Below are 16026 nucleotides of genomic sequence, written 5' to 3' on the forward strand. Positions count from 1 at the left end.
ATAGAGAGGAGAAGAAAAAAGACAAAGAGAGGGTGACAGGTGAAAGAGGGGCAGAGAAACAAAGAGGGAGAGAGCGTGAAGCTGACAGGAACAGAGGAGTAGAGGAAGAGAAGAGGACAGGGAGGGAGTTGGTCACCCCTGTAGTTCTGCTAGGAGGAGGTCTGGACCTGCTACCTCTCCTAATGAGCACCACAGAGAGTGTGTGTGTGTGTGTGTGTGTGTGTGTGTGTGTGTGTGTGTGTGTGTGTGTGTGTGTGAGTCGTAGACCTTGAGAGTTGGCTGGCCCTCACTTTTTCAGCGGGCTGTTTAAGGGTTAGGAATTGGTTTTAGGGTTGAGGTTAAAATTGGGTTTGCATTAAGGTTGAGGTTTGTTATTCCTTTATACACTAATTGGGATCCCCATTAGCTGCTAACAATGTAGCCGCTACTCTTCCTGGGGTCCACATGAAACACTCATAACATATACATAAAAATACCAAACAGACAATTTTACATCCATTTAAAACAAGACATATAGTGTAAGTTAAAGGTCCCATGGCATGAAAATTTCACTTTATGAGGTTTTTTAACATTAATGTGAGTTCCCCCAGCCTGCCTATGGTCCCCCAGTGGCTAGAAATGGCGATAGGTGTAAACCGAGCCCTGGGTATCCTGCTCTGCCTTTGAGAAAATGAAAGCTCAGATGGGCCGATCTGGAATCTTGCTCCTTATGACATCATGAGGGCAAAGGTTACCTCCCCTTTCTCTGCTTTGCCCACCCAGAGAATTTGTGATCCCATGAGAGAGAGACATCATGGCTTTCCAACGAGCAAAGTGGCAGTTGGTCAAGGCCACATCCCCACCCTCCACCTTGCCCCCCCTCTCCTCCTCAATAGCATTTAAAGCTACAGACACAGAAATGGCACATACTAAGGAAAGCTCATTGTGGGATTGGCTCTAGTGGCTGTAATTCTGCACCAAGGCTGAATTTCGGGAAAGAGACTTCAGATACAGTATTAGGGGACCACTAAGGCCTATATAAAAGCATACAAAAAGCACCATGTCATGGGACCTTTAAAGAATATCACTGTGCGTACATGTTTCGTAAATGAATGTCAAATAGAATAACATCACATTCCGACAATTGTAGCCCAGCATAGTCGAATTAAAAATGTTTAGTTGTTGTTTAAGTGTTTTCTAAGTAGACTTTTAAAACTGGCCAGTGCACACTACAGACTTTCAAATTCTCAAAACTGCTACACAATATGTTTTGTACTTTTGACATGACAAAACGACACCAGGAATCTCAGACAAAGGTGTAAATAAAAAATGAAAAAAAGTATGTTTCAGTGACACGTGGGACAAGAACGTCATATGAACCCCGGTCCCACGGGTGAAAGTCCTGTGTTGTTTGACCCATCCACCGGTCTTTCAGTCTTTAATACTACTCGCTACAGTTGTACCACTATGATTGCCGCTGTATAGCATGAAGATCCACCCAGGGAGGAGGTCAAGGTGGATGGATGGATCGGAATGGAAGTGGGGGCAGCAGAGTTTGTGTCCTGGGAGAAGTTAAGGGGATCAACCCAACACTTTGACCCAGGAATTGTGTGTTTGTGTTCAGGGAGTACTACTAGTCGTTTTGGTGCCTAAACTGTAGTCACCTAGCCTGACAAGCCAGACCCCCATCAAGATGTTAGGTCTGGGAACTCACCATTGGCAGGGCTCAATCCGAGGGGCGGGATAAGCGGTTTTCTTTCAAATCCCCTCTGATAGCGCTACAACCAAGCAGAGCAACGAAGAAGGGAGTGGAGCTAGTTGATAGATTAAACTTTTGCCGTATCTGGTCGGCAAAATTCCTAACACATCTTCCTTTTTTAAGAATGACTTCAGTGCCATTCTTTGTTCTTTTCTCAAAGAAAAGCTTAACTCCAAGTATCCAGAGTCGCGGCCAAAGCCGATTCGAAAGACCGCTGTACGCCAGCAGCAACAGCCATCTTCTTTGTTTTCAAGTAGCAGGGAATTCACCCGGAACCGTCGCAACTCTGCCGTCATTATGTTAAGCCCGCCCACTGACTCTATACACGATGTGATTGGCCTGACCAGAGTTTGGTTTTTCCAGCTCGCAAGCCAACGGAGAGTTGCTAGACTGACCCTGGCTGCAAATTACATTTGCTGCCGCTAGGGTGTGTCTAGATTTCTAGGCTAGTAGTCACCGCATGGCGGTCACCTTTTGTCGTTATCTAAACTTAACAGCAACGGCCACTGAAATGACCGGGACCTCACGGTGCTCTCTACCCGGCTCACAGTCACCTTATCTCAGCTAAATTTAACTGTAAAGACCGCTAATCTTAACTGTCATGTGACCGGGTTGCCGTAATTTGGTAAGATATCATACAAATTGTGCATAAGTGTTCATACCATATCATTGTTGGATAATGCTCATCTCCAACTGCAAGTGCAACCTCTTTATATAACTGTCATAACAGCGAGGGAAGTCAATAACAAGGTCAAGACATACGACACTGCCTATTGTTACAGGCACAAGTTCATTATGTTGAGGGTCCTCAGTAGAAATACATAGCCATGTGAGCATGCTTTTCCATCTATTCGCCTTTTGTGAAAACACTGCAACCCATCATATAAAATGTTTGTTGATTTATGATGATGATAATTATAATAGCTATTATATATTAGTAATAGCTGCAAGTAGTTGTAACAGCAGTAGTAGTACTGTCAAACTGCTGTTTTTTCTCTCTTTGTCTTTGAATTTCTGTATGTGGGATCAGATCCAACTCTGTGTTTCGCAGGGTGTTAATGAGAGCATTGAGATTAAACCTCCTGTGTGTGTGTGTGTGTGTGTGTGTGTGTGTGTGTGTGTGTGTGTGTGTGTATGTGTGTGTGTGTGTGTGTGTGTGCGTGTATGCGTGCGTGCGTCAAAGTGTGCTGCTCATCTAGTTTTGTGCGTACAGAAAGTGTTATAAGAGGCACAGACAGCAAAAACAAAGTGAACAAAAGAGAGTTTTTAATTTTACTGAATAAGGTTTCAGATGCAACGTCCACTTTGAAACCAGGTTTGGGCTTGTTGGTGTGTGCAAATGTGAGTGTCTTAAAGGGGCGCTATGCAGTTTTGGCCATTTCTTTGCAGTTTTCTCACTTTTTGCCCGCAGTTTTCTCTATAGAGCTCCCCCTACAGCTTCGGAATAGATATTTGGCAGCTCCGATGTTTACTCGTGTCTGACTCCTCGCTCGGTCAGTCTGCCGTTTCCTCTTTCTCTGTTCCTCCGACGATGCTTTCCTAGCTTTCTGCTTCTTCTTTGCCGGCTCAGCCATGACGATAGTGTGAAAAACTCCATCACTACCTTGTTCTTATAGCTTAGCGGTTCCTGAATGGGCGTATGTGCAGTGCCGTGAAGCAATTCGTTGCATCGTGAGACCTGACATCACGCGATACTTCCTGACGCTGAGGCCGACGACTCGCCGGCCCAAAGTTGCAAAGGTGGTTTTTCAGCTCTCAGGCACTAGGGGGGAGCGAGACGACCACCATTCAACCCGAAAAAAAGTCATATAACCATTCTAATGACTCCGAAGCTATTCAGTTAAGGTAAATTAAGCTAAAAGAACTGTATAGTTCCCCTTTAAATGTAGCTTCTTTTCCCGACAGTTCTGCCAAATAGTGCCTCTTTTGATTTAAATTTGAGTGAACAACAGCGACTCGAGAAACCTGCCAAAAAATGTGAAGTTTATAGAGATGCTCAGAGAGAAGAGGAGTGTGTGCGTTCGTGGGAGAGAAATTAAGTGTAAGAGAGAGCAAGACAGAGGGGGAACTGGTTATTAATGCAGAGCTCTGTGCTCAGGCAGCAGTGTAATCTGAGCAGGATTAGCATGCTAATAGCGACAGGACCTCATCAGGAACTTCACAAAACCTACCCGTGTGTGTGTGTGCGTGTGTGTGTGTGTGTGTGTGTGTGTGTGTGTGTGTGTGCGTGCGTGCGTGTGTGTGTGACAGAGAGTTTTGAGAGGGTTTGTATGTGTGTGACAAAGGGAGAGTGTGAATGTCACTGGCTACCTGTGTGTGTGTGTGTGTGTGTGTGTGTGTGTGTGTGTGTGTGTGTGTGTGTGTGTTTCAGATGAGTCATGTTGTGACTCAGACCATGTCTAACACTTTTAGAAAAGTCTGGCAGTTTCTGACAGTCAAACCACATCATATGTGTGACATAAGAGGCTGAGCATAGTTGCAGTGGTGGAAGAAGAAGTATTTAGAGCCATTACTTCAATAAAAGTACCAATACCACACTGTGAAAATACTTCACTGCAAGTAAAAGTCCTGCATTCAAAATGTTACAAAGTAATGTAAAAGTACTTTAATAAGGGCCAAACCAACTAAATTGAGCTCTTTCTACTTGCCAGCAACCAGACGAAGTGGCCGAGCTCATGTTTTATTTGCTCTGGCAGAAGCATCCCCCCCCCCACACATTTAGACAGATTTCCTGCCGAAGAGAACCTTGGCGGGCCAATCACAGAGGATCATCAAAACAGATTTGAAAAGTTCACACTTCACTAGTTTAGCTGCTCTGATTGGTTGTAGGTCCATCCATTTGCGTCCTGTTTGCTGCAGCCAGTCATTTCAAACAGAAGATGTGTGTGTGTGTGTGTGTGTGTGTGTGTGCGTGTGCATGTGTGTGTGTGCGTGTGTGCGCACGCGTCAATCTCCAATGCATTCCAATCTTTGTACTTCCCCTTTGTAGTCACCCCTCTGTCCAAACCAGTTGATTCAATTGAGTACAGACATGCGTCCAGGCATTAGTGTGTGTTTGTGTGTAATCGTTGTGTGTTGTTCATGTAGTGTTTGTGGTCATGAAGCATGCAGTGTGTGTGTGTGTGTGTGTGTGTGTGTGTGCGTGTGACAGCCAGTGAAAGTGATCGGTGGCGACGTTCTTTCCTGTGTTCCTTCATGCAGAACTAAAGGTTATAAGGCAGGTCCTCTATTGATTTATGTAGCAGATAATTAAAGTCACAATAGACCCCTTCAGGAAACCACTTTCTCCCCTTTAAGACTTTAACACACACGCACACGCACACGCACACGCACACGCACACACTGTACTGGAACTCAGAGAAGGAGATTTAAGACACTCCCATGCATCGTCGCTCAATCGCTCGTTCACACAGGCTTACTGTAACCTCTTCCCTCTGTTTCCTACATCCAGAAGAGGACTTCCAGAGAAATGAAATCCCATAAACAGTAGTCAGTTTTCCATTCACCTATTTTTAATCGCAGTTTGTGTCGCATTAACTCAGAGACCGAGAATATCATATACGAGGAAAAACGGCATCTCTTATTCATATTTTAATTATTTTATAGCAATAATAGGTAGAGACATACCGGCTTTTGCTGCTAAAAGCTAACAGTCCGACCGTCATGGTGGTGTCTTTGGTGTTTTTGTAGCCTTACAGGAGGTTTTCTATCCAGCCTGGAACTTTGCCTTTGCCTTTTTTCGGGGTCGTTGAGCAATAAATCCAAACTCTTACATCCAAAATGTATCCACTTGATGTCCATAATTTATCAATGTTTCGGTCATTGCTGCCACTAGCTTCGATGCTAGCGTCCATCTTGAAATTTCCATGATGCTTTGTGAGAGCTTGTTGACGTTTTGTCAACCAATGGAAGGCAGGTCCGTCACACATTAAGCCCATATAAGGCATCCGAGAGAGAACAAAGATTGTTTATTGTGAGGAGAGATCACTCGAAGTCTGAATAGTGAGATGTGACCAAAGATCGTCTATTACCGTTCTACAGAGAAGAATGACATCACTGTTTTGAGTTTTGGCATAAGTTTGGGCCTTTTATGAAGAAATGTACAGTGCTCAGCATAAATGAGTACACCCATGCTAAATTTGACTAAAAAGAGGAATAAAGAAATCATGTTTTGGAAATTGATCTTAATGCCTTAATTAAAAAAATGAGGAAAAATCCGACCTTTAAGGACACTAATTTTCTTTGTGAATGAATAATGTATCGTGAATAAATAAATGTTCTTCCTTAAAATACAGGGGGCATAATTGAGTACACCCCTATGTTAAATTCCCATAGAGGCAGGCAGATTTTTATTTTTAAAGGCCAGTTATTTCATGGATCCAGGATACTATGCATCCTGATAAAGTTTCCTTGGCCTTTGGAATTAAAATAGCCCCACATCATCACATGCCCTTCACCATACCTAAAGATCGGCATGGGGTACTTTCCATAAAATCATAAGTACTGTGCACCTCTGATATCTGTTAGGCAGCATGTGAGTGTTTACAGATTGTATCTTTAACAGCTGCACACCAGCTCTTCTCCTCCTTCCTTTTGGTTTCCATTTGAGCTCTTCTTGCTTGTTTTAGCATTCACTGCCCTGATGCTCTCATGCAAACTGCAGAAACCTCCACGACACACAGACACACACAACCTCTGGCACCAGAATTTACAGCGCGTTCTCTTTAAAAAACATTTTTCATTTAGCACACATTGACTTCCTCTTTCACCCTTGATCATTTCCTTTCCTCGTCAGAGATTGGTTTGACTTCTAACCCACAGGCTCCTGCGACTCTACACATGCACACTCCGAGACACACACACACACACACACACACACACCTCCAACACGTCTGCGTGTGTGTTACGCTAAGAAACCTCTGTCTGCTTTCTCTTATTTTCCAGGCTTATTGGGCTGGCAGTAATGGCGTTTAGTGTTTAGCCAGTGAGTTTCTGTGCCGCAGGGTGTGTTTTTGTGTGTGTCTGTGCATGTGTGTGTGTGTGTGTGTGTGTGTGTGTGTGTGTGTGTGTGTGTGTGTGTGTGCGCAAGGGGTGCATGGAGGCAAATGGCATATGTTTTTAAATGACTTAATGGGTCTATTTGAGGATCTTGGCATGTTAGCTGACAATGGATTTAATATGAGTTAACTAAGAGACAAGATAGGAGTGCACACATACAAACACACACCCACGCACACAGTCACACACATATACACTCATACCTTTGAACAGATGAAGTGACTATTTTCTTAACTTAACTAAGTAATTTTGGTGCCTAAACATAACCAAACTGCGACAATTTCACAACATTAAAGACGTGTTTAAAATCGCGACCTTTACGTTCAAAACTGCTACCACTGGTTTAGGTATGAGTACGGAAAACGCTCCTATGGGTCGTGTTAGAGTGTAGGAACAAACCGTGTGGTTGTATGGATTGCAGGACTTGCTGTATTATTTGGTTACTTTCCACCGCTGACATAGAAACTGCTCCGCTGTGCACACACATTCACACATGAACACACGGCAACATGTCCTCGGTTTGCTCCTACACACACAAACATACACTTGAACACACAGTCACACTCAGGATCAGTAGATGTTATCTAAGTGAGCAGTAAACAGACTCTTTAGAGCCATTCGCCTCGGGGGGGCTCCTTCTGGTTTGGGACTCCGTGGGTCCTGTCGCACTGTGTTAGCTGTGGCTGACATGAAAGGCTCTAATGGCTGCTTTTGGTCTCTCAGGGGAATGGGAATCTTAACATGAGAAAGACAGGGGATTCTGCTTAAATAAGTGTTATCATTGGAGATGGTGTTTATGTGTAAGTGGGTATATTCAGGGCACAGAGTTATTTTTGCTGCTTGTGTGTGTGTGTGTGTGTGTGTGTGTGTGTGTGAGATCACTTTGCTGTTTCTGCATGGAAGTGAGTGTTTGTGAATGATGGCCACCTGGCTTGCATAATGTCAGTGTGTTTGTGTGCATTATAGTGATACAGAGTAAGTCTGATCCACGTCGAACCACATGTCTAAATGGACAATATGTGAGCTCAAGCAGAATAATCAGTTCTGAATGCATGGATACCCAATAACCTCTTTACATGGCAAACAAATAGCTCTGTTTGTTAAGTGTTTTTTGTGTCACTTTATAGCAGTAATAGACTATAATACACATTATATTTTGATGTAGTTATAATGCCATGTTGCATGTGTGGTCATGAATGAACAGTACAATGACTTCAACTTAGTGAGGGAAAGGAAATAAGAGATCATACAGATTTTATTATTTAGAAAATTACTTACTTAGATTTACTTAGAAACACACACCCACGCACGCACAACCTCTAATTAAACCATCATTTGAAATCCATCACTCAAAATAGGAGACAGTCCTTCCCCAAAAAAACGACCCCATAGCTCATTTGTACAAGCAGCTTTTTATGACCCATATTTACATTAATAGTGGTGGTGACCTCTAGTGGCCGAAGTAATTATGACAGGAGAAAAAGACCACGGCTAGGTGATGTAGTATAAAGAGCGAGAAAGTCCGTTCGGGGTGGATGGATGGCTCAAACTAAAACATGACTACCACCCTGGAGACGGCTGTTCAGGTCCCGCGTGAAAGCAGAAGTCAACGTTTACTTATTTGAACTAACACGAGGAAGTCAACTCGTACGTTAAGTTCCGTGACAGTTATGTACCTAACTACGTCACATTGAACGTAACTACGTCATGTAAGTTAAATAACGTAATAGGGCTGCACGGTATGAGGAAAATATTTGATTGCGTTTATTTTTAACTGATTTTGCGATTGCGATATGATTAACAATATTTGATAGAATGATCATTTTTGGATCATTGTTCTCATTTTCATTGAACAATATTAAAATATTCAACGAATTTTTGCGAGGATCTGTACCAAACAAAGATTTGAATAGTTTGACACATATTTTGCCTTTAACAAATATTGCCCTACCCTCCCCCATTCTGCAATTTTGGTATATTGCACCAGTCCATATTGCGATTAATTGTGCAGCCCTATAACGCAACAAACATACTCATTTTAACCCAAACCCTGATCTTTTCCTAAACCTAACCAATACGTTTTGTTGCCTAAACCTAACCAAACCGACAGTAACCACGTTTAATAAAACTGCGAGCGTACGGTTTAGATATGAGGACGTGTTGATCTTATTAGTATTGTATTACTGGGTAGGAACAAGTTGTGTGAGTTGGAGGACTTGTTGCAAAATGGACAGGAAGTGAATTTTATTGAGAGATCTCAAACGGTTATTTATTTTGTATTTCACCAGTGCGCTCTTACTTTTTGAAATGTGTCTGATTTTGCACATTCCCATTAACAATCCATTCTGTGAAAAGTAATTCTGCTTTTTACACTTTGGAGAGAAAGTCTTTTTTGAACAAACAAATTACATCAAAACAAGTCCCTGTAAGTTATTAATTTGTCGACAATAACAGTTTTTAATTGAAAAAGCAAATTTCATTGGGTCTATTTAGTGAAGACGTGGAATGACTCAATTATCAAACAAGTTTTAAAAGAGCACAGTGAGCGAATGCCTGGAGGGGCTTCTCTCCTGGACCCACAGGGTTTGATATACAGATTAGCAGGTGCTGAAGAGAAAATGTCCAACGAGCTCTCACATACATGAAACATTTAATTAAAAAACAATCAAATTTCTGCTCCTTTCTGGCTCCCCACTGAAGTAAATTAGTTTTTTGATAAATAATTCTGTTTGACAAGCGCAGAAAAACAAGGTGAGAGGTTCATCCCAGCCATTCAAAATAAGCAAGTCAAAGATTATGTTCTGAGAGGGCAACCATTCTGTGTTTGTGTTGATGCTATTCCTTAAATAAGACAAATAATTAGATTTTTTGTTTACCTTATGATTAATGCTACTGAATCAGCACTTCCCATCATCCAGGTATATTACATCATGCATGACGAAAGAACGGAAGACATAAATTGCTTTGAAGGTGCCCTGCCACACGTATTTCATTACTTTGTGGTAATGTCTGAAGTTCTACCATGGACTCTTCAACATTTTTTTGTGGAAAAAATGCCTTGGTTACCTTGTTTCAAGCCATTCTAGCGTGGTATAGAAATCCTGCAGGAAGACTCGGCTCGATTTGTGCCTGTTCTCATTAATATTCAACGAGCTAAGCTGCTTGACTCTGATTGGCTAACAGCTAGCCAATGAGAGCCTGGCTATCAGCATCCTTTACCCAGCGCAACTGGGCGAGGTCATGAATAGCAATGAGCTCAGGCAACAACACATCAGACTGACCAGCTTTTGTAACTGGCCTGATTTCTCCGCTTATTTCTTTTCAGTGGCTAGAGCTGACAGAGGAGGTACAGTAGCAGTTCAGTTTCACATTCACCACATAACACAAACACGCATGGACCTAACATATTAAAAAAAAAAATGCAAGTAAAAACGGTTTTGTGTGGCAGAGCACCTTTTAATTACTTAAAGCAGCCATATTATGCTCATTTTCAGGTTCATAATTGTATTTTAAGGTTGTACCAGAATAGGTTTACATGGTTTAATTTTCAAAAAACACCTTATTTTTGTTGTACTGCACCGCTCTCTCTCACTGCTGCAGATCCTCTTTTCAGCTGGTCTCTGTTTTAGCTACAGAGTGAGACCTCTTTTCTTCTTCTTCTTCTTCTTCTGTACTATCTTTGATTGCACTGCACATGCCCAGTAGCTCAGATGTAGATCATTTCAGCTAGCTAGCTCCATAGACAGTAAAAGAAAGGCTGACTTCGGTCCGTTACAAGGCAGGATTAGCTGGGAGACTTCTAAATGAGGGCGCACATGTAAGTAGTTCTTTTGTAGATTATGGTGAACTTGTGTGTGTTGTAGCAGTGCTTTGCTACTGAGAACGAGCTAATGGTTGCGGTTAGCCTGCTCATTTCGGCTTGTGACGTCACAAGCCGTGCCGATTTTGAACAGCTCACCCAGAGACTGAAGGCAGGACACATTCAGAAACTGTATCTCACTCTAAACAGCATGGATGGATTTTTTTCAAAGTTTGTATGTGTGTGGAAGCACCAGAGACACAACATAACAACCCAAATCCCAGAAAAAGTGATTTTTTTCATAATATGGGCACTTTAAACAAAGGTGAAACATTACATATTACTTTTGGCATACTTAGAAAAAACAACAATTAAAACTTTTACAAATATGTGTGATTTATAGAGTATACTTTTTCATAATTTTTTACTATGCATATACTGTACAGTCAAATAAATGTGAAGCTCTCTCAACTAGATGATTGTCCAATGGTTACAGATCCCTTTTTTTTTTTTTTCAATCGCTGCCTTTGTGCCTTTTAGTAGCTTTTGTGAATCTGGCTTTTAAAATATGTTTGAAAACATAAAATTCAAATGAGAGGTTTTATTCCTGCTGCCACATCAAGGCACCTTTATTACCACCTGCGTGGCCAACAAAATAGCCCGCAATCAGCATCAAAAAAGGATGTGATGTCACAGGGAAATAAGAGAGCAGAGTGATCAGCTAGGATATTATAACTTTATACCATTCAATTTATTATCATTGATGACTGTCACACATCTCTCACACTAATCATTTGAAATAAAGATTCAAGCTGCCACTGTAAAACTTTTTACCGTAATTTTACAGTAATATACTGGCAGCAGCTTCGCCAGTCACCTACTGTTTATTTACAGTAAGTAACTGGTTTAAAATGTTATGGTATTTTACTGTAAATAGGCATACAGTTTCTTACTGTATTATTTTAATTTGCAATAATATGCTGGCTGCAGTGTAATTCCCTCCTTTTCCTTTATTTTCCCAAGATGCATTGGTATTAACAGTAAATACTTGTAATCTGTAACATTCGCAGACAGTGCTTTAATATTATTATTTTTATATTTTCCAGAATGCATTGCCATTTACAGTATGATCCTGTATAACATTAAAATGGTAAGATACGGTGAGATTTTAGCTGTAAATTTGTATCAAAGGTTTACAGTGTGTGTTTTCAATTGACCTGCCAGATGCATTTTGTTGTCATTCAGGAAGCTGGTTTACTCACAACAGCTGATTGTTTTGCTGCAGTTGACAGTTGGATGCAAACGTGGCGGCTGACAATATTTTCGGCAGAACAAAAGAACTGAATGCTGCATTTAAATAATGATGGAAATTTGTGTAAACTTTTTAAGTGAACTTTTAAGTAAAAACTGAGTGGTTGTTCTCGTGTGTGTGTGTGTGTGTGTTTTGGCATGCTTGAGTCATAATATCAATATTTCATTATATTGGTTACAGGAATGTTAATTAGCAGAGATGAAGGGATTATGTTTGTTTTGGTGTCACACTAACACGCATGCACGCGCATATGCATTACACATTAACATACATTTATGCACAAACCCATACAGCTGCAACTCAAACATGCGCACACACACAGATGCTGGCATGCATGCAAGCACGCACGCACGCACACACGCACGCACGCACATACACACACACACACACACACACACACACACACACACACATACTCTCACACATACACACATACACACACACAAACACACACACACACACACACACACACACACACACACACACACTCTCACACTCTCACACTCTCACACACACACACACACACACACACACACACACACAACCATACACACACAACCTCATACCCACGTCCCCGATCAGAGTGGAGCAGTTATATTTTCATTATGCAAATGTTCCGACACAGAACATGTGTGTGTAATTATGTTTGTGTGATGGTGTCAATGAGACGTGCAAAAGGGAGGAGATGTACTGAATTTTCAGAACTAGATCAGGGGCATTGACACCCACCCACCCACCCACTCTCTCTCTCTCTCACACACACACACACACACACACACACACACACACACACACACAAGCAGAGTCTCGCTTACCGCTGGGAGCTACTTCTCCCTCTCATCCCCTGATCGTGTTTGTAACTTTTATTCTAATGAGATCATTTTGATTTCTTTTCATTTCTAATGAGATCACTGAACAACGAGGGGGCGATAAAGGCTAATTATCTCAGTATTGATTAATTTATAACAGCTTTTTTCATATCTTTAAGAAAAATAGTGTTTTTCCTAGCTTTCACCCACTGCTGGAGGTTGTTTTTTTAACACAGACTACAGATAGAGTGGAGGAGGTTTTCTTTCTTCTTTTTTAAATGTTATTTCCCAGTTGATGTAAGGCTTGAAGAGGCATAATCAAAACTATACCATGCATTTCTTGCATTGTACATTTTAGGGTGTATGTGTATATGTATAACACTGTCTGGCCACCAGGGGGTCTGGGAAGGCAATATAGGAGGCAGACCATAGACTGTACAGTCTATGAGGCTGACTCAGCATGTTTATGTCAAAGTCCAAAAGAATAATTGATTGATTTACAGTGTTACAAATGCAACTCAAGAAAAACTGAATAGTTAAGAGAAATTTCATTTCATTTTAAACTTCTATCAAAAACATAATGATTGGCAGATGATACTGAGGCAACAGTGTTTCTTTCCCTAATGTGAACAGTACAATTTCTATGTGTTTCGTCCAAAATTGTGTCATATGAAGATTACCACATCATTTATGACATCCAAAGCTTCAAACGTTACTGATGCTTCTGAACGCATTTTGTTTTGTTAGACAATTTGGAAGGTTTTGGAGCTAAACTAGACATATGATGTTCAAGTGACACGTGACATTCTTGGTTTACCAAGACTAAGATTCTACAGCCATGCTAGCATGTTTTGTGAGGTTGCACTTAGGCCTTGTGACACTACCCTTTTCATGTCTCCAAAGGGGCAATTTGTTGTAGTACAGCACAGTGGTACTTTGAGCTTAATGCTAATGTCATCATACTAGCATTTCTTGAACCTGGTCATAAGACTGTGGCACCTAAAGTGCATTAAATGACTTAGGAGTAATCTACAAGCATGTTACAGTTGAAGTTGAAAAGTCAAGAAGTTTCTCCGTTTTGATTTGTTTAAACTGACAAATACGCTCTCAGGAGGTGACAGCAACAAAGAGGCAGATAAAAGAAAGAAAAAGAGGAAGCATTAAGTGATGTCCTGGATAAAGCAATGACGTTCCCCCATTTCAAATGCTTCAAAACAAATTCAAATGGTTGTGTGTCAAAGCATATGTCTAATTAGGGAAGCACAGTTATATGTGTGTGTGTGTGTGCGGTGCTCGGGGCTAGCAGAGAAGGCTAATGCGGTGGAAAATGTGTCTTATCCGGGCCATGAAATAACGATGAGACTCTGTGACTTAATCATGTTGACACATAATGCTTTCTCTTCATCTGCCCCTCACTCTCTCTCACATAAAGGCGTACTCTCTCTCCCTTTCTCTCCCTCTCATTCTGTTACTTATTTCCCACCCTTCTGCTCTCTTCTCTGATAAACAGTGACAGTGTCTGTCGTGCGCTCACTCTTTCAATTCATGCTGATAACTTCATTAGTATAATAGGGTTAACGATGCCACAGAAGCTTAAAAAAAACAACTTAAAAACATATAAATTCAAACCCTATTGAAGTGATTGAAGATGTGGTTTTAAAACGGGGTGTAAATGTAATCACAATTAAAGCTGCAAGCAGCGATGGACGGGCCCTCGCGCCTCTGCGCATGTCGGGGTTACTGGCAGACGCTGCTCCTTGCGACCGTGCATTTGCGTGGCACTCAGACACTGCAAATCGTCACCAATGAAAAGGGAACTCCCTGCTGAGTTCAATGATACCTCACACAAGACTGTACCTTAAACGGGTCACCAATTATGAAAGGGGCATGGCTTAAGCATAGGGGGGCGGGCCAAACCATCACCAATGAAGAAGGAACTCTCTGCTGAGTTCAATGACACCTCACACAAGACTCTACCTTAAATGGTTCAAATGTTATGAAAGGGGCGTGGCCTGCATAAGTGGGCGTGGTTAAAGTATAGGGGGCGGCTCAGTATCATATGTAGACCACACATTATAAGTTTCATGTAAATCGGATGACGTTTGTCATATAAGGCTGATTTTCTGTTGCCAGCGGGGGGCGCTGTGACCAAAAGTCAATATTGGCCTGTATATGTCCTCAGGCCTGGACTCTTGTTGATTGTGGGAAATTTCAAGCAGATATGACAATGTACACTGTAGTTACAGCCACTTTCTCGTTTATCGCTAAACACTCAAAATGGCCACCACGCCCACACCGTTTGACGAAAAGTTTTTCTTTTAATAACTTTTCATCTTTAAGGTGTTGCGAAGATACACACCAAATTTGAAGTCCATGGGATGAAATCTCTAGGAGGAGTTCGTTAAAGTATAGCACCTTGACTTTTAGGCCTACTTCCTGTTGCCACTAGGGGGTGCTATGACTTTAAGTAAATATCGGCCTTTATTTGTCCTCAGGGTTGGACTCTGATGAATCATGAAAAGTTTCGAGCCAATTGGACAATGTACACTCGAGTTACACCCACTTCCTGTTTCGATGGCGAAACGCACAAAATGGCCGCCCCGCCACGGCCATGCCCTATGACAAAAAGTTTTTCTTTTAACAACTTTTCATCTTTAACGTCTTAAGATGGCACAGACCAAATTTGAAGTTGATCTGATGAAATCTCTAGGAGGAGTTTGTTAAAGTACGACATGTGGAAATGGCCAAAATTGCACAAATTCTGAACTTTCAATTCAAAATGGCGGACTTCCTGTTGGATTTAGGGTATGGCTCTAATGAGCTTGTTTGTACGTCGTGACATGTTACATATGTGTACTAAGTTTCGTGAGTCTACGATAAACGTACTACAGGGCCTCAATTTTTTAAGGTTTGTAGGGGGCGCTAGCGAGCCATTTTTGTGCGCCTATTCCCGAAACCCTAAAAATACGTACATTTTCACCAGACTTGATGCGACCGCCAATTTTGTTGAGTTTTTGAATATGTCAAGCCCCTCAAAAAGGCATTTGCAGAAAATAATAATTCCTTCAGTTCCATTAGGGCCTTCCCCGCTTTCGGCGCTCGGGCCCTAAATATGGTGAATAACAGAGGGCGTAATTATATCAAACCCCACGTTTAATTGTTTTAATGGACGGCATCAATATAATTCCCTTTTTATGTAGTAGTTTTTCAGATACACTAGTTGTTCTTACTCAGTTGCATTCCTGACAGTACTTCCTCCAGGCTTGTTTGCCGTCCCCAGTTGTCGATACACTTGTCATTTCGAACGGAA

General features: G+C 41.6%; 1 protein-coding gene across 12 annotated transcripts in view; it reads left to right on the forward strand.

The window, feature by feature from the left end:
- Positions 1–16026, forward strand: part of ptprt (protein tyrosine phosphatase receptor type T) — a 447834-nt gene that overhangs the window by 46934 nt on the left and 384874 nt on the right. The gene's annotated exons all lie outside the window — the stretch shown is intronic.

Source organism: Sander lucioperca, chromosome 6 (genome assembly GCF_008315115.2).
Source record: "Sander lucioperca isolate FBNREF2018 chromosome 6, SLUC_FBN_1.2, whole genome shotgun sequence".
In the NCBI taxonomy this organism is placed as follows: domain Eukaryota; kingdom Metazoa; phylum Chordata; class Actinopteri; order Perciformes; family Percidae; genus Sander; species Sander lucioperca.